General features: G+C 69.6%; 11 non-coding genes across 11 annotated transcripts; all 11 read left to right on the plus strand.

Moving 5' to 3' along the window:
• The first annotated feature begins 1229 nt into the window (after window positions 1-1229).
• LOC132650381 (5S ribosomal RNA) lies at window positions 1230-1348 on the plus strand. Its single transcript, XR_009588744.1, has one exon. It is a non-coding gene; the product is annotated as a 5S ribosomal RNA (ribosomal RNA).
• Window positions 1349-3111: 1763 nt separating this feature from the next.
• LOC132650429 (5S ribosomal RNA) lies at window positions 3112-3230 on the plus strand. Its single transcript, XR_009588792.1, has one exon. It is a non-coding gene; the product is annotated as a 5S ribosomal RNA (ribosomal RNA).
• Window positions 3231-5019: 1789 nt separating this feature from the next.
• LOC132650382 (5S ribosomal RNA) lies at window positions 5020-5138 on the plus strand. The gene has a single exon (XR_009588745.1). It is a non-coding gene; the product is annotated as a 5S ribosomal RNA (ribosomal RNA).
• Window positions 5139-6921: 1783 nt separating this feature from the next.
• LOC132650383 (5S ribosomal RNA) lies at window positions 6922-7040 on the plus strand. Its single transcript, XR_009588746.1, has one exon. It is a non-coding gene; the product is annotated as a 5S ribosomal RNA (ribosomal RNA).
• Window positions 7041-8801: 1761 nt separating this feature from the next.
• On the plus strand, window positions 8802-8920 carry LOC132650384 (5S ribosomal RNA). The gene has a single exon (XR_009588747.1). It is a non-coding gene; the product is annotated as a 5S ribosomal RNA (ribosomal RNA).
• Window positions 8921-10691: 1771 nt separating this feature from the next.
• On the plus strand, window positions 10692-10810 carry LOC132650430 (5S ribosomal RNA). The gene has a single exon (XR_009588793.1). It is a non-coding gene; the product is annotated as a 5S ribosomal RNA (ribosomal RNA).
• Window positions 10811-12584: 1774 nt separating this feature from the next.
• On the plus strand, window positions 12585-12703 carry LOC132650431 (5S ribosomal RNA). Its single transcript, XR_009588794.1, has one exon. It is a non-coding gene; the product is annotated as a 5S ribosomal RNA (ribosomal RNA).
• A 1774-nt stretch (window positions 12704-14477) lies between these two features.
• LOC132650385 (5S ribosomal RNA) lies at window positions 14478-14596 on the plus strand. The gene has a single exon (XR_009588748.1). It is a non-coding gene; the product is annotated as a 5S ribosomal RNA (ribosomal RNA).
• Window positions 14597-16360: 1764 nt separating this feature from the next.
• Window positions 16361-16479, plus strand: LOC132650386 (5S ribosomal RNA). The gene has a single exon (XR_009588749.1). It is a non-coding gene; the product is annotated as a 5S ribosomal RNA (ribosomal RNA).
• Window positions 16480-18249: 1770 nt separating this feature from the next.
• On the plus strand, window positions 18250-18368 carry LOC132650387 (5S ribosomal RNA). The gene has a single exon (XR_009588750.1). It is a non-coding gene; the product is annotated as a 5S ribosomal RNA (ribosomal RNA).
• A 1767-nt stretch (window positions 18369-20135) lies between these two features.
• LOC132650388 (5S ribosomal RNA) lies at window positions 20136-20254 on the plus strand. The gene has a single exon (XR_009588751.1). It is a non-coding gene; the product is annotated as a 5S ribosomal RNA (ribosomal RNA).
• The last annotated feature ends 951 nt before the right edge of the window (window positions 20255-21205 follow it).

Consider the following 21205-nt stretch of genomic DNA (forward strand, 5'->3'; position numbering starts at 1 on the left):
ACTAGAGGAGGGAGGAGTTGGATGGACGGCTGGCTGGATGGATGATAGATGAATGATGGATGAGTGGATGGTGGATGGATGGATGGATGGATGGATGGATGATGGAAGAATGGATGGATGGGTGGATGGATGGATGGATAGATGATTTGTGGATGGGTTGATGGATGGAAGGATGGACTGATGATGGAAGAATGGCTGGATGGGTGGATGGATGATGGCTGGCTGGCTGGCTGGCGGCTGGCTGGCAGCACGCTTGTGGCAGTGGGCTGGGAGGGGAGGGACCACAGAGCCGGAAGAGCGGGCCCTCAAGTTCCCAAGAGAGAAGGAGCCTGAGCGGGGCCGCCAAGCACAGCCAGTGTCCCCTGCAACTGGACTCGAGCCTTGGGACGTCGGGCTGGACACGTCCTGAGGGGACGATTAGGAGGAGGAGGAGGAGGAGGAGGAGGAGTTGGAGACAGTTCCCCCGGGGTGAGGGAGGGATGCCGGGCGGGCACCCAAATCCGGCAAGGGCCCCGGGAGAGCACGGGCAGGGCGGCGTGTACCCGGGTTCGTCCGGGAGGATGACCCAGGCCAGCCAGCCTCCTCGCCCTCGCCCACCGTGGCACGTCCCCCGCCGGCCAGTGAGCGGTAGCCACTCGCTGAAGGCAGGGAAAGCGGCAGCAAGGGCGGGGCGGGGCGGGGCGGGGCGGGGCCTGTAACCCACGAGTGACCCCAGCGCCCCGATGGGCAGATGCCCAAGGCGACCCCCCCCCACGCCTTGTCCAGCGGGGATCCAGAGAGAGGCCCACGGCTCAGACCGAGGAGGGCTCTCTCGGGCTCCGAGGCAGGGAGGGGCCTGCCTGGCCCCCGACCCAGGTGGGGCGAGTCGGGGTCCAGTGCCAAGCCCTGCCCTGGACGGCGCGGCGGGCGGCCCCGAGGCGAGGCGTCGGCGAGAGCCAAGGAGCCCTGGAGGCCCCGGCCGGGGGGTGCGGGGTGGGGGAGTGGGGTGTGGCGGGGGCAAGGCTGGCCCCTGAGCAGAGCCGAGCAGGTTCTAGGTCGCGCGCCCTCCGGCCGCCCGGCCCGTGGGCCCTGGTCCGTGCTGCGGGAGCGGGGAGGGGATCGGGGAGGGCCCAGGGGCGGCCGGGGGGTGGGCTGGGCTCGGCTGGGCTCGGCTGTCGTCGGGGGCGGGCCGGGGAGCGCGGCCGCAGGCGCGGAGCAGACTCTTGGGCGGCGCGGAGACGGGCTCGTGCGTCTACGGCCATACCACCCTGAACGCGCCCGATCTCGTCTGATCTCGGAAGCTAAGCAGGGTCGGGCCTGGTTAGTACTTGGATGGGAGACCGCCTGGGAATACCGGGTGCTGTAGGCTTTTTTTTTCTGGCAGGAAGGAGCCTGTTTTCCAAAGGGGCTTTGCGTCGGCTTCTGCAAAGCTCTGTGGCCCGGGCCGGGCGGGGCCACGCCCAGGGCCACCCCCACGCCACCCCACCCCACCCCCCGCCAAGCCAAGGGGCGCCCCCGTCCGCCCTGGCTGCGGGCTGGCCCGGCGGAGCCAGCCAGCCAGCCCTCGGGCTGGACCCCGCACCGGGGATAGGGGGTGGCCCCAGGGCGGGGATCCCAGGACCTCAGTGGAGGGGCCGCGGGGGAGGCCGTCTTGACTCGCGTGGAGCCTTCGAACCCCACATCCTGGGCTGGTGGCGGAGCTCTGCAGAGTCCGTCAGTCCGGGCGGCTGTGTCCACGCTGCCCAACCAGAGTCTCCTCCTCCTCGTCCTCCTCCTCCTGCCTGGTGGGTCGGTGGGTGTGGGTTTTGGTGGGTGTGGGTGTGGGTGTGGGTGGGTGGGTGGGTGGGTGGCTGGGTGGGTGGGGACCTCAGCGGTTCACGGAGGAGGCAGTGTCTGAACTAGAGGAGGGAGGAGTTGGATGGACGGCTGGCTGGATGGATGAGAGATGAATGATGGATGAGTGGATGGTGGATGGATGGATGGATGGATGGATGATGGAAGAATGGATGGATGGATGGGTGGATGGATGGATGGATGGATGGATAGATGATTTGTGGATGGGTTGATGGATGGAAGGATGGACTGATGATGGAAGAATGGCTGGATGGGTGGATGGATGATGGCTGGCTGGCTGGCTGGCGGCTGGCTGGCAGCACGCTTGTGGCAGTGGGCTGGGAGGGGAGGGACCACAGAGCCGGAAGAGCGGGCCCTCAAGTTCCCAAGAGAGAAGGAGCCTGAGCGGGGCCGCCAAGCACAGCCAGTGTCCCCTGCAACTGGACTCGAGCCTTGGGACGTCGGGCTGGACACGTCCTGAGGGGACGATTAGGAGGAGGAGGAGGAGGAGGAGGAGGAGTTGGAGACAGTTCCCCCGGGGTGAGGGAGGGATGCCGGGCGGGCACCCAAATCCGGCAAGGGCCCCGGGAGAGCACGGGCAGGGCGGCGTGTACCCGGGTTCGTCCGGGAGGATGACCCAGGCCAGCCAGCCTCCTCGCCCTCGCCCACCGTGGCACGTCCCCCGCCGGCCAGTGAGCGGTAGCCACTCGCTGAAGGCAGGGAAAGCGGCAGCAAGGGCGGGGCGGGGCGGGGCGGGGCGGGGCCTGTAACCCACGAGTGACCCCAGCGCCCCGATGGGCAGATGCCCAAGGCGACCCCCCCACGCCTTGTCCAGCGGGGATCCAGAGAGAGGCCCACGGCTCAGACCGAGGAGGGCTCTCTCGGGCTCCGAGGCAGGGAGGGGCCTGCCTGGCCCCCGACCCAGGTGGGGCGAGTCGGGGTCCAGTGCCAAGCCCTGCCCTGGACGGCGCGGCGGGCGGCCCCGAGGCGAGGCGTCGGCGAGAGCCAAGGAGCCCTGGAGGCCCCGGCCGGGGGATGCGGGGTGGGGGAGTGGGGTGTGGCGGGGGCAAGGCTGGCCCCTGAGCAGAGCCGAGCAGGTTCTAGGTCGCGCGCCCTCCGGCCGCCCGGCCCGTGGGCCCTGGTCCGTGCTGCGGGAGCGGGGAGGGGCTCGGGGAGGGCCCAGGGGCGGCCGGGGGGTGGGCTGGGCTCGGCTGGGCTCGGCTGTCGTCGGGGGCGGGTCGGGGAGCGCGGCCGCAGGCGCGGAGCAGGCTCTTGGGCGGCGCGGAGACGGGCTCGTGCGTCTATGGCCATACCACCCTGAACGCGCCCGATCTCGTCTGATCTCGGAAGCTAAGCAGGGTCGGGCCTGGTTAGTACTTGGATGGGAGACCGCCTGGGAATACCGGGTGCTGTAGGCTTTTTTTTTCTGGCAGGAAGGAGCCTGTTTTCCAAAGGGGCTTTGCGTCGGCTTCTGCAAAGCTCTGTGGCCCGGGCCGGGCGGGGCCACGCCCAGGGCCACCCCCACGCCACCCCACCCCACCCCCCGCCAAGCCAAGGGGCGCCCCCGTCCGCCCTGGCTGCGGGCTGGCCCGGCGGAGCCAGCCAGCCAGCCAGCCAGCCCTCGGGCTGGACCCCGCACCGGGGATAGGGGGTGGCCCCAGGGCGGGGATCCCAGGACCTCAGTGGAGGGGCCGCGGGGGAGGCCGTCTTGACTCGCGTGGAGCCTTCGAACCCCACATCCTGGGCTGGTGGCGGAGCTCTGCAGAGTCCGTCAGTCCGGGCGGCTGTGTCCACGCTGCCCAACCAGAGTCTCCTCCTCCTCGTCCTCCTCCTCCTGCCTGGTGGGTCGGTGGGTGTGGGTTTTGGTGTGTGTGGGTGTGGGTGTGGGTGTGGGTGGGTGGGTGGGTGGGTGGCTGGGTGGGTGGGGACCTCAGCGGTTCACGGAGGAGGCAGTGTCTGAACTAGAGGAGGGAGGAGTTGGATGGACGGCTGGCTGGATGGATGATAGATGAATGATGGATGAGTGGATGGTGGATGGATGGATGGATGGATGGATGGATGGATGGATGATGGAAGAATGGATGGATGGATGGGTGGATGGATGGATGGATGGATGGATAGATGATTTGTGGATGGGTTGATGGATGGAAGGATGGACTGATGATGGAAGAATGGCTGGATGGGTGGATGGATGATGGCTGGCTGGCTGGCTGGCGGCTGGCTGGCAGCACGCTTGTGGCAGTGGGCTGGGAGGGGAGGGACCACAGAGCCGGAAGAGCGGGCCCTCAAGTTCCCAAGAGAGAAGGAGCCTGAGCGGGGCCGCCAAGCACAGCCAGTGTCCCCTGCAACTGGACTCGAGCCTTGGGACGTCGGGCTGGACACGTCCTGAGGGGACGATTAGGAGGAGGAGGAGGAGGAGGAGGAGGAGTTGGAGACAGTTCCCCCGGGGTGAGGGAGGGATGCCGGGCGGGCACCCAAATCCGGCAAGGGCCCCGGGAGAGCACGGGCAGGGCGGCGTGTACCCGGGTTCGTCCGGGAGGATGACCCAGGCCAGCCAGCCTCCTCGCCCTCGCCCACCGTGGCACGTCCCCCGCCGGCCAGTGAGCGGTAGCCACTCGCTGAAGGCAGGGAAAGCGGCAGCAAGGGCGGGGCGGGGCGGGGCGGGGCGGGGCCTGTAACCCACGAGTGACCCCAGCGCCCCGATGGGCAGATGCCCAAGGCGACCCCCCCCACGCCTTGTCCAGCGGGGATCCAGAGAGAGGCCCACGGCTCAGACCGAGGAGGGCTCTCTCGGGCTCCGAGGCAGGGAGGGGCCTGCCTGGCCCCCGACCCAGGTGGGGCGAGTCGGGGTCCAGTGCCAAGCCCTGCCCTGGACGGCGCGGCGGGCGGCCCCGAGGCGAGGCGTCGGCGAGAGCCAAGGAGCCCTGGAGGCCCCGGCCGGGGGTGCGGGGTGGGGGAGTGGGGTGTGGCGGGGGCAAGGCTGGCCCCTGAGCAGAGCCGAGCAGGTTCTAGGTCGCGCGCCCTCCGGCCGCCCGGCCCGTGGGCCCTGGTCCGTGCTGCGGGAGCGGGGAGGGGCTCGGGGAGGGCCCAGGGGCGGCCGGGGGGTGGGCTGGGCTCGGCTGGGCTCGGCTGTCGTCGGGGGCGGGCCGGGGAGCGCGGCCGCAGGCGCGGAGCAGGCTCTTGGGCGGCGCGGAGACGGGCTCGTGCGTCTACGGCCATACCACCCTGAACGCGCCCGATCTCGTCTGATCTCGGAAGCTAAGCAGGGTCGGGCCTGGTTAGTACTTGGATGGGAGACCGCCTGGGAATACCGGGTGCTGTAGGCTTTTTTTTTCTGGCAGGAAGGAGCCTGTTTTCCAAAGGGGCTTTGCGTCGGCTTCTGCAAAGCTCTGTGGCCCGGGCCGGGCGGGGCCACGCCCAGGGCCACCCCCACGCCACCCCACCCCACCCCCCGCCAAGCCAAGGGGCGCCCCCGTCCGCCCTGGCTGCGGGCTGGCCCGGCGGAGCCAGCCAGCCAGCCAGCCAGCCCTCGGGCTGGACCCCGCACCGGGGATAGGGGGTGGCCCCAGGGCGGGGATCCCAGGACCTCAGTGGAGGGGCCGCGGGGGAGGCCGTCTTGACTCGCGTGGAGCCTTCGAACCCCACATCCTGGGCTGGTGGCGGAGCTCTGCAGAGTCCGTCAGTCCGGGCGGCTGTGTCCACGCTGCCCAACCAGAGTCTCCTCCTCCTCGTCCTCCTCCTCCTGCCTGGTGGGTCGGTGGGTGTGGGTTTTGGTGTGTGTGGGTGTGGGTGTGGGTGTGGGTGGGTGGGTGGGTGGGTGGCTGGGTGGGTGGGGACCTCAGCGGTTCACGGAGGAGGCAGTGTCTGAACTAGAGGAGGGAGGAGTTGGATGGACGGCTGGCTGGATGGATGATAGATGAATGATGGATGAGTGGATGGTGGATGGATGGATGGATGGATGGATGGATGGATGGATGATGGAAGAATGGATGGATGGATGGGTGGATGGATGGATGGATGGATGGATAGATGATTTGTGGATGGGTTGATGGATGGAAGGATGGACTGATGATGGAAGAATGGCTGGATGGGTGGATGGATGATGGCTGGCTGGCTGGCTGGCGGCTGGCTGGCAGCACGCTTGTGGCAGTGGGCTGGGAGGGGAGGGACCACAGAGCCGGAAGAGCGGGCCCTCAAGTTCCCAAGAGAGAAGGAGCCTGAGCGGGGCCGCCAAGCACAGCCAGTGTCCCCTGCAACTGGACTCGAGCCTTGGGACGTCGGGCTGGACACGTCCTGAGGGGACGATTAGGAGGAGGAGGAGGAGGAGGAGGAGGAGTTGGAGACAGTTCCCCCGGGGTGAGGGAGGGATGCCGGGCGGGCACCCAAATCCGGCAAGGGCCCCGGGAGAGCACGGGCAGGGCGGCGTGTACCCGGGTTCGTCCGGGAGGATGACCCAGGCCAGCCAGCCTCCTCGCCCTCGCCCACCGTGGCACGTCCCCCGCCGGCCAGTGAGCGGTAGCCACTCGCTGAAGGCAGGGAAAGCGGCAGCAAGGGCGGGGCGGGGCGGGGCGGGGCCTGTAACCCACGAGTGACCCCAGCGCCCCGATGGGCAGATGCCCAAGGCGACCCCCCCACGCCTTGTCCAGCGGGGATCCAGAGAGAGGCCCACGGCTCAGACCGAGGAGGGCTCTCTCGGGCTCCGAGGCAGGGAGGGGCCTGCCTGGCCCCCGACCCAGGTGGGGCGAGTCGGGGTCCAGTGCCAAGCCCTGCCCTGGACGGCGCGGCGGGCGGCCCCGAGGCGAGGCGTCGGCGAGAGCCAAGGAGCCCTGGAGGCCCCGGCCGGGGGTGCGGGGTGGGGGAGTGGGGTGTGGCGGGGGCAAGGCTGGCCCCTGAGCAGAGCCGAGCAGGTTCTAGGTCGCGCGCCCTCCGGCCGCCCGGCCCGTGGGCCCTGGTCCGTGCTGCGGGAGCGGGGAGGGGCTCGGGGAGGGCCCAGGGGCGGCCGGGGGGTGGGCTGGGCTCGGCTGGGCTCGGCTGTCGTCGGGGGCGGGCCGGGGAGCGCGGCCGCAGGCGCGGAGCAGGCTCTTGGGCGGCGCGGAGACGGGCTCGTGCGTCTACGGCCATACCACCCTGAACGCGCCCGATCTCGTCTGATCTCGGAAGCTAAGCAGGGTCGGGCCTGGTTAGTACTTGGATGGGAGACCGCCTGGGAATACCGGGTGCTGTAGGCTTTTTTTTTCTGGCAGGAAGGAGCCTGTTTTCCAAAGGGGCTTTGCGTCGGCTTCTGCAAAGCTCTGTGGCCCGGGCCGGGCGGGGCCACGCCCAGGGCCACCCCCACGCCACCCCACCCCACCCCCCGCCAAGCCAAGGGGCGCCCCCGTCCGCCCTGGCTGCGGGCTGGCCCGGCGGAGCCAGCCAGCCAGCCAGCCAGCCCTCGGGCTGGACCCCGCACCGGGGATAGGGGGTGGCCCCAGGGCGGGGATCCCAGGACCTCAGTGGAGGGGCCGCGGGGGAGGCCGTCTTGACTCGCGTGGAGCCTTCGAACCCCACATCCTGGGCTGGTGGCGGAGCTCTGCAGAGTCCGTCAGTCCGGGCGGCTGTGTCCACGCTGCCCAACCAGAGTCTCCTCCTCCTCGTCCTCCTCCTCCTGCCTGGTGGGTCGGTGGGTGTGGGTTTTGGTGGGTGTGGGTGTGGGTGTGGGTGGGTGGGTGGGTGGGTGGCTGGGTGGGTGGGGACCTCAGCGGTTCACGGAGGAGGCAGTGTCTGAACTAGAGGAGGGAGGAGTTGGATGGACGGCTGGCTGGATGGATGAGAGATGAATGATGGATGAGTGGATGGTGGATGGATGGATGGATGGATGGATGATGGAAGAATGGATGGATGGATGGGTGGATGGATGGATGGATGGATGGATAGATGATTTGTGGATGGGTTGGTGGATGGAAGGATGGACTGATGATGGAAGAATGGCTGGATGGGTGGATGGATGATGGCTGGCTGGCTGGCTGGCGGCTGGCTGGCAGCACGCTTGTGGCAGTGGGCTGGGAGGGGAGGGACCACAGAGCCGGAAGAGCGGGCCCTCAAGTTCCCAAGAGAGAAGGAGCCTGAGCGGGGCCGCCAAGCACAGCCAGTGTCCCCTGCAACTGGACTCGAGCCTTGGGACGTCGGGCTGGACACGTCCTGAGGGGACGATTAGGAGGAGGAGGAGGAGGAGGAGGAGGAGTTGGAGACAGTTCCCCCGGGGTGAGGGAGGGATGCCGGGCGGGCACCCAAATCCGGCAAGGGCCCCGGGAGAGCACGGGCAGGGCGGCGTGTACCCGGGTTCGTCCGGGAGGATGACCCAGGCCAGCCAGCCTCCTCGCCCTCGCCCACCGTGGCACGTCCCCCGCCGGCCAGTGAGCGGTAGCCACTCGCTGAAGGCAGGGAAAGCGGCAGCAAGGGCGGGGCGGGGCGGGGCCTGTAACCCACGAGTGACCCCAGCGCCCCGATGGGCAGATGCCCAAGGCGACCCCCCCACGCCTTGTCCAGCGGGGATCCAGAGAGAGGCCCACGGCTCAGACCGAGGAGGGCTCTCTCGGGCTCCGAGGCAGGGAGGGGCCTGCCTGGCCCCCGACCCAGGTGGGGCGAGTCGGGGTCCAGTGCCAAGCCCTGCCCTGGACGGCGCGGCGGGCGGCCCCGAGGCGAGGCGTCGGCGAGAGCCAAGGAGCCCTGGAGGCCCCGGCCGGGGGGTGCGGGGTGGGGGAGTGGGGTGTGGCGGGGGCAAGGCTGGCCCCTGAGCAGAGCCGAGCAGGTTCTAGGTCGCGCGCCCTCCGGCCGCCCGGCCCGTGGGCCCTGGTCCGTGCTGCGGGAGCGGGGAGGGGCTCGGGGAGGGCCCAGGGGCGGCCGGGGGGTGGGCTGGGCTCGGCTGGGCTCGGCTGTCGTCGGGGGCGGGCCGGGGAGCGCGGCCGCAGGCGCGGAGCAGGCTCTTGGGCGGCGCGGAGACGGGCTCGTGCGTCTACGGCCATACCACCCTGAACGCGCCCGATCTCGTCTGATCTCGGAAGCTAAGCAGGGTCGGGCCTGGTTAGTACTTGGATGGGAGACCGCCTGGGAATACCGGGTGCTGTAGGCTTTTTTTTTCTGGCAGGAAGGAGCCTGTTTTCCAAAGGGGCTTTGCGTCGGCTTCTGCAAAGCTCTGTGGCCCGGGCCGGGCGGGGCCACGCCCAGGGCCACCCCCACGCCACCCCACCCCACCCCCCGCCAAGCCAAGGGGCGCCCCCGTCCGCCCTGGCTGCGGGCTGGCCCGGCGGAGCCAGCCAGCCAGCCAGCCAGCCCTCGGGCTGGACCCCGCACCGGGGATAGGGGGTGGCCCCAGGGCGGGGATCCCAGGACCTCAGTGGAGGGGCCGCGGGGGAGGCCGTCTTGACTCGCGTGGAGCCTTCGAACCCCACATCCTGGGCTGGTGGCGGAGCTCTGCAGAGTCCGTCAGTCCGGGCGGCTGTGTCCACGCTGCCCAACCAGAGTCTCCTCCTCCTCGTCCTCCTCCTCCTGCCTGGTGGGTCGGTGGGTGTGGGTTTTGGTGGGTGTGGGTGTGGGTGTGGGTGGGTGGGTGGGTGGGTGGCTGGGTGGGTGGGGACCTCAGCGGTTCACGGAGGAGGCAGTGTCTGAACTAGAGGAGGGAGGAGTTGGATGGACGGCTGGCTGGATGGATGAGAGATGAATGATGGATGAGTGGATGGTGGATGGATGGATGGATGGATGGATGATGGAAGAATGGATGGATGGATGGGTGGATGGATGGATGGATGGATGGATAGATGATTTGTGGATGGGTTGATGGATGGAAGGATGGACTGATGATGGAAGAATGGCTGGATGGGTGGATGGATGATGGCTGGCTGGCTGGCTGGCGGCTGGCTGGCAGCACGCTTGTGGCAGTGGGCTGGGAGGGGAGGGACCACAGAGCCGGAAGAGCGGGCCCTCAAGTTCCCAAGAGAGAAGGAGCCTGAGCGGGGCCGCCAAGCACAGCCAGTGTCCCCTGCAACTGGACTCGAGCCTTGGGACGTCGGGCTGGACACGTCCTGAGGGGACGATTAGGAGGAGGAGGAGGAGGAGGAGGAGGAGTTGGAGACAGTTCCCCCGGGGTGAGGGAGGGATGCCGGGCGGGCACCCAAATCCGGCAAGGGCCCCGGGAGAGCACGGGCAGGGCGGCGTGTACCCGGGTTCGTCCGGGAGGATGACCCAGGCCAGCCAGCCTCCTCGCCCTCGCCCACCGTGGCACGTCCCCCGCCGGCCAGTGAGCGGTAGCCACTCGCTGAAGGCAGGGAAAGCGGCAGCAAGGGCGGGGCGGGGCGGGGCGGGGCGGGGCCTGTAACCCACGAGTGACCCCAGCGCCCCGATGGGCAGATGCCCAAGGCGACCCCCCCACGCCTTGTCCAGCGGGGATCCAGAGAGAGGCCCACGGCTCAGACCGAGGAGGGCTCTCTCGGGCTCCGAGGCAGGGAGGGGCCTGCCTGGCCCCCGACCCAGGTGGGGCGAGTCGGGGTCCAGTGCCAAGCCCTGCCCTGGACGGCGCGGCGGGCGGCCCCGAGGCGAGGCGTCGGCGAGAGCCAAGGAGCCCTGGAGGCCCCGGCCGGGGGATGCGGGGTGGGGGAGTGGGGTGTGGCGGGGGCAAGGCTGGCCCCTGAGCAGAGCCGAGCAGGTTCTAGGTCGCGCGCCCTCCGGCCGCCCGGCCCGTGGGCCCTGGTCCGTGCTGCGGGAGCGGGGAGGGGCTCGGGGAGGGCCCAGGGGCGGCCGGGGGGTGGGCTGGGCTCGGCTGGGCTCGGCTGTCGTCGGGGGCGGGTCGGGGAGCGCGGCCGCAGGCGCGGAGCAGGCTCTTGGGCGGCGCGGAGACGGGCTCGTGCGTCTATGGCCATACCACCCTGAACGCGCCCGATCTCGTCTGATCTCGGAAGCTAAGCAGGGTCGGGCCTGGTTAGTACTTGGATGGGAGACCGCCTGGGAATACCGGGTGCTGTAGGCTTTTTTTTTCTGGCAGGAAGGAGCCTGTTTTCCAAAGGGGCTTTGCGTCGGCTTCTGCAAAGCTCTGTGGCCCGGGCCGGGCGGGGCCACGCCCAGGGCCACCCCCACGCCACCCCACCCCACCCCCCGCCAAGCCAAGGGGCGCCCCCCGTCCGCCCTGGCTGCGGGCTGGCCCGGCGGAGCCAGCCAGCCAGCCAGCCAGCCCTCGGGCTGGACCCCGCACCGGGGATAGGGGGTGGCCCCAGGGCGGGGATCCCAGGACCTCAGTGGAGGGGCCGCGGGGGAGGCCGTCTTGACTCGCGTGGAGCCTTCGAACCCCACATCCTGGGCTGGTGGCGGAGCTCTGCAGAGTCCGTCAGTCCGGGCGGCTGTGTCCACGCTGCCCAACCAGAGTCTCCTCCTCCTCGTCCTCCTCCTCCTGCCTGGTGGGTCGGTGGGTGTGGGTTTTGGTGTGTGTGGGTGTGGGTGTGGGTGGGTGGGTGGGTGGGTGGCTGGGTGGGTGGGGACCTCAGCGGTTCACGGAGGAGGCAGTGTCTGAACTAGAGGAGGGAGGAGTTGGATGGACGGCTGGCTGGATGGATGATAGATGAATGATGGATGAGTGGATGGTGGATGGATGGATGGATGGATGGATGGATGGATGGATGATGGAAGAATGGATGGATGGGTGGATGGATGGATGGATAGATGATTTGTGGATGGGTTGATGGATGGAAGGATGGACTGATGATGGAAGAATGGCTGGATGGGTGGATGGATGATGGCTGGCTGGCTGGCTGGCGGCTGGCTGGCAGCACGCTTGTGGCAGTGGGCTGGGAGGGGAGGGACCACAGAGCCGGAAGAGCGGGCCCTCAAGTTCCCAAGAGAGAAGGAGCCTGAGCGGGGCCGCCAAGCACAGCCAGTGTCCCCTGCAACTGGACTCGAGCCTTGGGACGTCGGGCTGGACACGTCCTGAGGGGACGATTAGGAGGAGGAGGAGGAGGAGGAGGAGGAGTTGGAGACAGTTCCCCCGGGGTGAGGGAGGGATGCCGGGCGGGCACCCAAATCCGGCAAGGGCCCCGGGAGAGCACGGGCAGGGCGGCGTGTACCCGGGTTCGTCCGGGAGGATGACCCAGGCCAGCCAGCCTCCTCGCCCTCGCCCACCGTGGCACGTCCCCCGCCGGCCAGTGAGCGGTAGCCACTCGCTGAAGGCAGGGAAAGCGGCAGCAAGGGCGGGGCGGGGCGGGGCGGGGCGGGGCCTGTAACCCACGAGTGACCCCAGCGCCCCGATGGGCAGATGCCCAAGGCGACCCCCCCCACGCCTTGTCCAGCGGGGATCCAGAGAGAGGCCCACGGCTCAGACCGAGGAGGGCTCTCTCGGGCTCCGAGGCAGGGAGGGGCCTGCCTGGCCCCCGACCCAGGTGGGGCGAGTCGGGGTCCAGTGCCAAGCCCTGCCCTGGACGGCGCGGCGGGCGGCCCCGAGGCGAGGCGTCGGCGAGAGCCAAGGAGCCCTGGAGGCCCCGGCCGGGGGGTGCGGGGGTGGGGGAGTGGGGTGTGGCGGGGGCAAGGCTGGCCCCTGAGCAGAGCCGAGCAGGTTCTAGGTCGCGCGCCCTCCGGCCGCCCGGCCCGTGGGCCCTGGTCCGTGCTGCGGGAGCGGGGAGGGGCTCGGGGAGGGCCCAGGGGCGGCCGGGGGGTGGGCTGGGCTCGGCTGGGCTCGGCTGTCGTCGGGGGCGGGCCGGGGAGCGCGGCCGCAGGCGCGGAGCAGGCTCTTGGGCGGCGCGGAGACGGGCTCGTGCGTCTATGGCCATACCACCCTGAACGCGCCCGATCTCGTCTGATCTCGGAAGCTAAGCAGGGTCGGGCCTGGTTAGTACTTGGATGGGAGACCGCCTGGGAATACCGGGTGCTGTAGGCTTTTTTTTTCTGGCAGGAAGGAGCCTGTTTTCCAAAGGGGCTTTGCGTCGGCTTCTGCAAAGCTCTGTGGCCCGGGCCGGGCGGGGCCACGCCCAGGGCCACCCCCACGCCACCCCACCCCACCCCCCGCCAAGCCAAGGGGCGCCCCCGTCCGCCCTGGCTGCGGGCTGGCCCGGCGGAGCCAGCCAGCCAGCCAGCCAGCCCTCGGGCTGGACCCCGCACCGGGGATAGGGGGTGGCCCCAGGGCGGGGATCCCAGGACCTCAGTGGAGGGGCCGCGGGGGAGGCCGTCTTGACTCGCGTGGAGCCTTCGAACCCCACATCCTGGGCTGGTGGCGGAGCTCTGCAGAGTCCGTCAGTCCGGGCGGCTGTGTCCACGCTGCCCAACCAGAGTCTCCTCCTCCTCGTCCTCCTCCTCCTGCCTGGTGGGTCGGTGGGTGTGGGTTTTGGTGGGTGTGGGTGTGGGTGTGGGTGGGTGGGTGGGTGGGTGGCTGGGTGGGTGGGGACCTCAGCGGTTCACGGAGGAGGCAGTGTCTGAACTAGAGGAGGGAGGAGTTGGATGGACGGCTGGCTGGATGGATGAGAGATGAATGATGGATGAGTGGATGGTGGATGGATGGATGGATGGATGGATGATGGAAGAATGGATGGATGGATGGGTGGATGGATGGATGGATGGATGGATAGATGATTTGTGGATGGGTTGATGGATGGAAGGATGGACTGATGATGGAAGAATGGCTGGATGGGTGGATGGATGATGGCTGGCTGGCTGGCTGGCGGCTGGCTGGCAGCACGCTTGTGGCAGTGGGCTGGGAGGGGAGGGACCACAGAGCCGGAAGAGCGGGCCCTCAAGTTCCCAAGAGAGAAGGAGCCTGAGCGGGGCCGCCAAGCACAGCCAGTGTCCCCTGCAACTGGACTCGAGCCTTGGGACGTCGGGCTGGACACGTCCTGAGGGGACGATTAGGAGGAGGAGGAGGAGGAGGAGGAGGAGTTGGAGACAGTTCCCCCGGGGTGAGGGAGGGATGCCGGGCGGGCACCCAAATCCGGCAAGGGCCCCGGGAGAGCACGGGCAGGGCGGCGTGTACCCGGGTTCGTCCGGGAGGATGACCCAGGCCAGCCAGCCTCCTCGCCCTCGCCCACCGTGGCACGTCCCCCGCCGGCCAGTGAGCGGTAGCCACTCGCTGAAGGCAGGGAAAGCGGCAGCAAGGGCGGGGCGGGGCGGGGCGGGGCGGGGCCTGTAACCCACGAGTGACCCCAGCGCCCCGATGGGCAGATGCCCAAGGCGACCCCCCCCACGCCTTGTCCAGCGGGGATCCAGAGAGAGGCCCACGGCTCAGACCGAGGAGGGCTCTCTCGGGCTCCGAGGCAGGGAGGGGCCTGCCTGGCCCCCGACCCAGGTGGGGCGAGTCGGGGTCCAGTGCCAAGCCCTGCCCTGGACGGCGCGGCGGGCGGCCCCGAGGCGAGGCGTCGGCGAGAGCCAAGGAGCCCTGGAGGCCCCGGCCGGGGGATGCGGGGTGGGGGAGTGGGGGTGTGGCGGGGGCAAGGCTGGCCCCTGAGCAGAGCCGAGCAGGTTCTAGGTCGCGCGCCCTCCGGCCGCCCGGCCCGTGGGCCCTGGTCCGTGCTGCGGGAGCGGGGAGGGGCTCGGGGAGGGCCCAGGGGCGGCCGGGGGGTGGGCTGGGCTCGGCTGGGCTCGGCTGTCGTCGGGGGCGGGCCGGGGGAGCGCGGCCGCAGGCGCGGAGCAGGCTCTTGGGCGGCGCGGAGACGGGCTCGTGCGTCTACGGCCATACCACCCTGAACGCGCCCGATCTCGTCTGATCTCGGAAGCTAAGCAGGGTCGGGCCTGGTTAGTACTTGGATGGGAGACCGCCTGGGAATACCGGGTGCTGTAGGCTTTTTTTTTCTGGCAGGAAGGAGCCTGTTTTCCAAAGGGGCTTTGCGTCGGCTTCTGCAAAGCTCTGTGGCCCGGGCCGGGCGGGGCCACGCCCAGGGCCACCCCCACGCCACCCCACCCCACCCCCCGCCAAGCCAAGGGGCGCCCCCGTCCGCCCTGGCTGCGGGCTGGCCCGGCGGAGCCAGCCAGCCAGCCAGCCAGCCCTCGGGCTGGACCCCGCACCGGGGATAGGGGGTGGCCCCAGGGCGGGGATCCCAGGACCTCAGTGGAGGGGCCGCGGGGGAGGCCGTCTTGACTCGCGTGGAGCCTTCGAACCCCACATCCTGGGCTGGTGGCGGAGCTCTGCAGAGTCCGTCAGTCCGGGCGGCTGTGTCCACGCTGCCCAACCAGAGTCTCCTCCTCCTCGTCCTCCTCCTCCTGCCTGGTGGGTCGGTGGGTGTGGGTTTTGGTGTGTGTGGGTGTGGGTGTGGGTGGGTGGGTGGGTGGGTGGCTGGGTGGGTGGGGACCTCAGCGGTTCACGGAGGAGGCAGTGTCTGAACTAGAGGAGGGAGGAGTTGGATGGACGGCTGGCTGGATGGATGATAGATGAATGATGGATGAGTGGATGGTGGATGGATGGATGGATGGATGGATGGATGATGGAAGAATGGATGGATGGGTGGATGGATGGATGGATAGATGATTTGTGGATGGGTTGATGGATGGAAGGATGGACTGATGATGGAAGAATGGCTGGATGGGTGGATGGATGATGGCTGGCTGGCTGGCTGGCGGCTGGCTGGCAGCACGCTTGTGGCAGTGGGCTGGGAGGGGAGGGACCACAGAGCCGGAAGAGCGGGCCCTCAAGTTCCCAAGAGAGAAGGAGCCTGAGCGGGGCCGCCAAGCACAGCCAGTGTCCCCTGCAACTGGACTCGAGCCTTGGGACGTCGGGCTGGACACGTCCTGAGGGGACGATTAGGAGGAGGAGGAGGAGGAGGAGGAGGAGTTGGAGACAGTTCCCCCGGGGTGAGGGAGGGATGCCGGGCGGGCACCCAAATCCGGCAAGGGCCCCGGGAGAGCACGGGCAGGGCGGCGTGTACCCGGGTTCGTCCGGGAGGATGACCCAGGCCAGCCAGCCTCCTCGCCCTCGCCCACCGTGGCACGTCCCCCGCCGGCCAGTGAGCGGTAGCCACTCGCTGAAGGCAGGGAAAGCGGCAGCAAGGGCGGGGCGGGGCGGGGCGGGGCGGGGCCTGTAACCCACGAGTGACCCCAGCGCCCCGATGGGCAGATGCCCAAGGCGACCCCCCCCACGCCTTGTCCAGCGGGGATCCAGAGAGAGGCCCACGGCTCAGACCGAGGAGGGCTCTCTCGGGCTCCGAGGCAGGGAGGGGCCTGCCTGGCCCCCGACCCAGGTGGGGCGAGTCGGGGTCCAGTGCCAAGCCCTGCCCTGGACGGCGCGGCGGGCGGCCCCGAGGCGAGGCGTCGGCGAGAGCCAAGGAGCCCTGGAGGCCCCGGCCGGGGGGTGCGGGGTGGGGGAGTGGGGTGTGGCGGGGGCAAGGCTGGCCCCTGAGCAGAGCCGAGCAGGTTCTAGGTCGCGCGCCCTCCGGCCGCCCGGCCCGTGGGCCCTGGTCCGTGCTGCGGGAGCGGGGAGGGGCTCGGGGAGGGCCCAGGGGCGGCCGGGGGGTGGGCTGGGCTCGGCTGGGCTCGGCTGTCGTCGGGGGCGGGCCGGGGAGCGCGGCCGCAGGCGCGGAGCAGGCTCTTGGGCGGCGCGGAGACGGGCTCGTGCGTCTACGGCCATACCACCCTGAACGCGCCCGATCTCGTCTGATCTCGGAAGCTAAGCAGGGTCGGGCCTGGTTAGTACTTGGATGGGAGACCGCCTGGGAATACCGGGTGCTGTAGGCTTTTTTTTTCTGGCAGGAAGGAGCCTGTTTTCCAAAGGGGCTTTGCGTCGGCTTCTGCAAAGCTCTGTGGCCCGGGCCGGGCGGGGCCACGCCCAGGGCCACCCCCCACGCCACCCCACCCCACCCCCCGCCAAGCCAAGGGGCGCCCCCGTCCGCCCTGGCTGCGGGCTGGCCCGGCGGAGCCAGCCAGCCAGCCCTCGGGCTGGACCCCGCACCGGGGATAGGGGGTGGCCCCAGGGCGGGGATCCCAGGACCTCAGTGGAGGGGCCGCGGGGGAGGCCGTCTTGACTCGCGTGGAGCCTTCGAACCCCACATCCTGGGCTGGTGGCGGAGCTCTGCAGAGTCCGTCAGTCCGGGCGGCTGTGTCCACGCTGCCCAACCAGAGTCTCCTCCTCCTCGTCCTCCTCCTCCTGCCTGGTGGGTCGGTGGGTGTGGGTTTTGGTGGGTGTGGGTGTGGGTGTGGGTGGGTGGGTGGGTGGGTGGCTGGGTGGGTGGGGACCTCAGCGGTTCACGGAGGAGGCAGTGTCTGAACTAGAGGAGGGAGGAGTTGGATGGACGGCTGGCTGGATGGATGAGAGATGAATGATGGATGAGTGGATGGTGGATGGATGGATGGATGGATGGATGATGGAAGAATGGATGGATGGATGGGTGGATGGATGGATGGATGGATGGATAGATGATTTGTGGATGGGTTGATGGATGGAAGGATGGACTGATGATGGAAGAATGGCTGGATGGGTGGATGGATGATGGCTGGCTGGCTGGCTGGCGGCTGGCTGGCAGCACGCTTGTGGCAGTGGGCTGGGAGGGGAGGGACCACAGAGCCGGAAGAGCGGGCCCTCAAGTTCCCAAGAGAGAAGGAGCCTGAGCGGGGCCGCCAAGCACAGCCAGTGTCCCCTGCAACTGGACTCGAGCCTTGGGACGTCGGGCTGGACACGTCCTGAGGGGACGATTAGGAGGAGGAGGAGGAGGAGGAGGAGGAGTTGGAGACAGTTCCCCCGGGGTGAGGGAGGGATGCCGGGCGGGCACCCAAATCCGGCAAGGGCCCCGGGAGAGCACGGGCAGGGCGGCGTGTACCCGGGTTCGTCCGGGAGGATGACCCAGGCCAGCCAGCCTCCTCGCCCTCGCCCACCGTGGCACGTCCCCCGCCGGCCAGTGAGCGGTAGCCACTCGCTGAAGGCAGGGGAAAGCGGCAGCAAGGGCGGGGCGGGGCGGGGCGGGGCGGGGCCTGTAACCCACGAGTGACCCCAGCGCCCCGATGGGCAGATGCCCAAGGCGACCCCCCCCCCACGCCTTGTCCAGCGGGGATCCAGAGAGAGGCCCACGGCTCAGACCGAGGAGGGCTCTCTCGGGCTCCGAGGCAGGGAGGGGCCTGCCTGGCCCCCGACCCAGGTGGGGCGAGTCGGGGTCCAGTGCCAAGCCCTGCCCTGGACGGCGCGGCGGGCGGCCCCGAGGCGAGGCGTCGGCGAGAGCCAAGGAGCCCTGGAGGCCCCGGCCGGGGGGGTGCGGGGTGGGGGAGTGGGGGTGTGGCGGGGGCAAGGCTGGCCCCTGAGCAGAGCCGAGCAGGTTCTAGGTCGCGCGCCCTCCGGCCGCCCGGCCCGTGGGCCCTGGTCCGTGCTGCGGGAGCGGGGAGGGGCTCGGGGAGGGCCCAGGGGCGGCCGGGGGGTGGGCTGGGCTCGGCTGGGCTCGGCTGTCGTCGGGGGCGGGCCGGGGAGCGCGGCCGCAGGCGCGGAGCAGGCTCTTGGGCGGCGCGGAGACGGGCTCGTGCGTCTACGGCCATACCACCCTGAACGCGCCCGATCTCGTCTGATCTCGGAAGCTAAGCAGGGTCGGGCCTGGTTAGTACTTGGATGGGAGACCGCCTGGGAATACCGGGTGCTGTAGGCTTTTTTTTTTCTGGCAGGAAGGAGCCTGTTTTCCAAAGGGGCTTTGCGTCGGCTTCTGCAAAGCTCTGTGGCCCGGGCCGGGCGGGGCCACGCCCAGGGCCACCCCCACGCCACCCCACCCCACCCCCCGCCAAGCCAAGGGGCGCCCCCGTCCGCCCTGGCTGCGGGCTGGCCCGGCGGAGCCAGCCAGCCAGCCCTCGGGCTGGACCCCGCACCGGGGATAGGGGGTGGCCCCAGGGCGGGGATCCCAGGACCTCAGTGGAGGGGCCGCGGGGGAGGCCGTCTTGACTCGCGTGGAGCCTTCGAACCCCACATCCTGGGCTGGTGGCGGAGCTCTGCAGAGTCCGTCAGTCCGGGCGGCTGTGTCCACGCTGCCCAACCAGAGTCTCCTCCTCCTCGTCCTCCTCCTCCTGCCTGGTGGGTCGGTGGGTGTGGGTTTTGGTGGGTGTGGGTGTGGGTGTGGGTGGGTGGGTGGGTGGGTGGCTGGGTGGGTGGGGACCTCAGCGGTTCACGGAGGAGGCAGTGTCTGAACTAGAGGAGGGAGGAGTTGGATGGACGGCTGGCTGGATGGATGAGAGATGAATGATGGATGAGTGGATGGTGGATGGATGGATGGATGGATGGATGATGGAAGAATGGATGGATGGATGGGTGGATGGATGGATGGATGGATGGATAGATGATTTGTGGATGGGTTGATGGATGGAAGGATGGACTGATGATGGAAGAATGGCTGGATGGGTGGATGGATGATGGCTGGCTGGCTGGCTGGCGGCTGGCTGGCAGCACGCTTGTGGCAGTGGGCTGGGAGGGGAGGGACCACAGAGCCGGAAGAGCGGGCCCTCAAGTTCCCAAGAGAGAAGGAGCCTGAGCGGGGCCGCCAAGCACAGCCAGTGTCCCCTGCAACTGGACTCGAGCCTTGGGACGTCGGGCTGGACACGTCCTGAGGGGAGATTAGGAGGAGGAGGAGGAGGAGGAGGAGGAGTTGGAGACAGTTCCCCCGGGGTGAGGGAGGGATGCCGGGCGGGCACCCAAATCCGGCAAGGGCCCCGGGAGAGCACGGGCAGGGCGGCGTGTACCCGGGTTCGTCCGGGAGGATGACCCAGGCCAGCCAGCCTCCTCGCCCTCGCCCACCGTGGCACGTCCCCCGCCGGCCAGTGAGCGGTAGCCACTCGCTGAAGGCAGGGAAAGCGGCAGCAAGGGCGGGGCGGGGCGGGGCGGGGCGGGGCCTGTAACCCACGAGTGACCCCAGCGCCCCGATGGGCAGATGCCCAAGGCGACCCCCCCCACGCCTTGTCCAGCGGGGATCCAGAGAGAGGCCCACGGCTCAGACCGAGGAGGGCTCTCTCGGGCTCCGAGGCAGGGAGGGGCCTGCCTGGCCCCCGACCCAGGTGGGGCGAGTCGGGGTCCAGTGCCAAGCCCTGCCCTGGACGGCGCGGCGGGCGGCCCCGAGGCGAGGCGTCGGCGAGAGCCAAGGAGCCCTGGAGGCCCCGGCCGGGGGATGCGGGGGTGGGGGGGAGTGGGGTGTGGCGGGGGCAAGGCTGGCCCCTGAGCAGAGCCGAGCAGGTTCTAGGTCGCGCGCCCTCCGGCCGCCCGGCCCGTGGGCCCTGGTCCGTGCTGCGGGAGCGGGGAGGGGCTCGGGGAGGGCCCAGGGGCGGCCGGGGGGTGGGCTGGGCTCGGCTGGGCTCGGCTGTCGTCGGGGGCGGGCCGGGGAGCGCGGCCGCAGGCGCGGAGCAGGCTCTTGGGCGGCGCGGAGACGGGCTCGTGCGTCTACGGCCATACCACCCTGAACGCGCCCGATCTCGTCTGATCTCGGAAGCTAAGCAGGGTCGGGCCTGGTTAGTACTTGGATGGGAGACCGCCTGGGAATACCGGGTGCTGTAGGCTTTTTTTTTCTGGCAGGAAGGAGCCTGTTTTCCAAAGGGGCTTTGCGTCGGCTTCTGCAAAGCTCTGTGGCCCGGGCCGGGCGGGGCCACGCCCAGGGCCACCCCCACGCCACCCCACCCCACCCCCCCGCCAAGCCAAGGGGCGCCCCCGTCCGCCCTGGCTGCGGGCTGGCCCGGCGGAGCCAGCCAGCCAGCCAGCCAGCCCTCGGGCTGGACCCCGCACCGGGGATAGGGGGTGGCCCCAGGGCGGGGATCCCAGGACCTCAGTGGAGGGGCCGCGGGGGAGGCCGTCTTGACTCGCGTGGAGCCTTCGAACCCCACATCCTGGGCTGGTGGCGGAGCTCTGCAGAGTCCGTCAGTCCGGGCGGCTGTGTCCACGCTGCCCAACCAGAGTCTCCTCCTCCTCGTCCTCCTCCTCCTGCCTGGTGGGTCGGTGGGTGTGGGTTTTGGTGTGTGTGGGTGTGGGTGTGGGTGTGGGTGGGTGGGTGGGTGGGTGGCTGGGTGGGTGGGGACCTCAGCGGTTCACGGAGGAGGCAGTGTCTGAACTAGAGGAGGGAGGAGTTGGATGGACGGCTGGCTGGATGGATGATAGATGAATGATGGATGAGTGGATGGTGGATGGATGGATGGATGGATGGATGGATGGATGGATGATGGAAGAATGGATGGATGGATGGGTGGATGGATGGATGGATGGATGGATAGATGATTTGTGGATGGGTTGATGGATGGAAGGATGGACTGATGATGGAAGAATGGCTGGATGGGTGGATGGATGATGGCTGGCTGGCTGGCTGGCGGCTGGCTGGCAGCACGCTTGTGGCAGTGGGCTGGGAGGGGAGGGACCACAGAGCCGGAAGAGCGGGCCCTCAAGTTCCCAAGAGAGAAGGAGCCTGAGCGGGGCCGCCAAGCACAGCCAGTGTCCCCTGCAACTGGACTCGAGCCTTGGGAC

Source organism: Meriones unguiculatus (genome assembly GCF_030254825.1).
Source record: "Meriones unguiculatus strain TT.TT164.6M chromosome 10 unlocalized genomic scaffold, Bangor_MerUng_6.1 Chr10_unordered_Scaffold_79, whole genome shotgun sequence".
Classification (NCBI taxonomy): Eukaryota; Metazoa; Chordata; class Mammalia; order Rodentia; family Muridae; genus Meriones; species Meriones unguiculatus.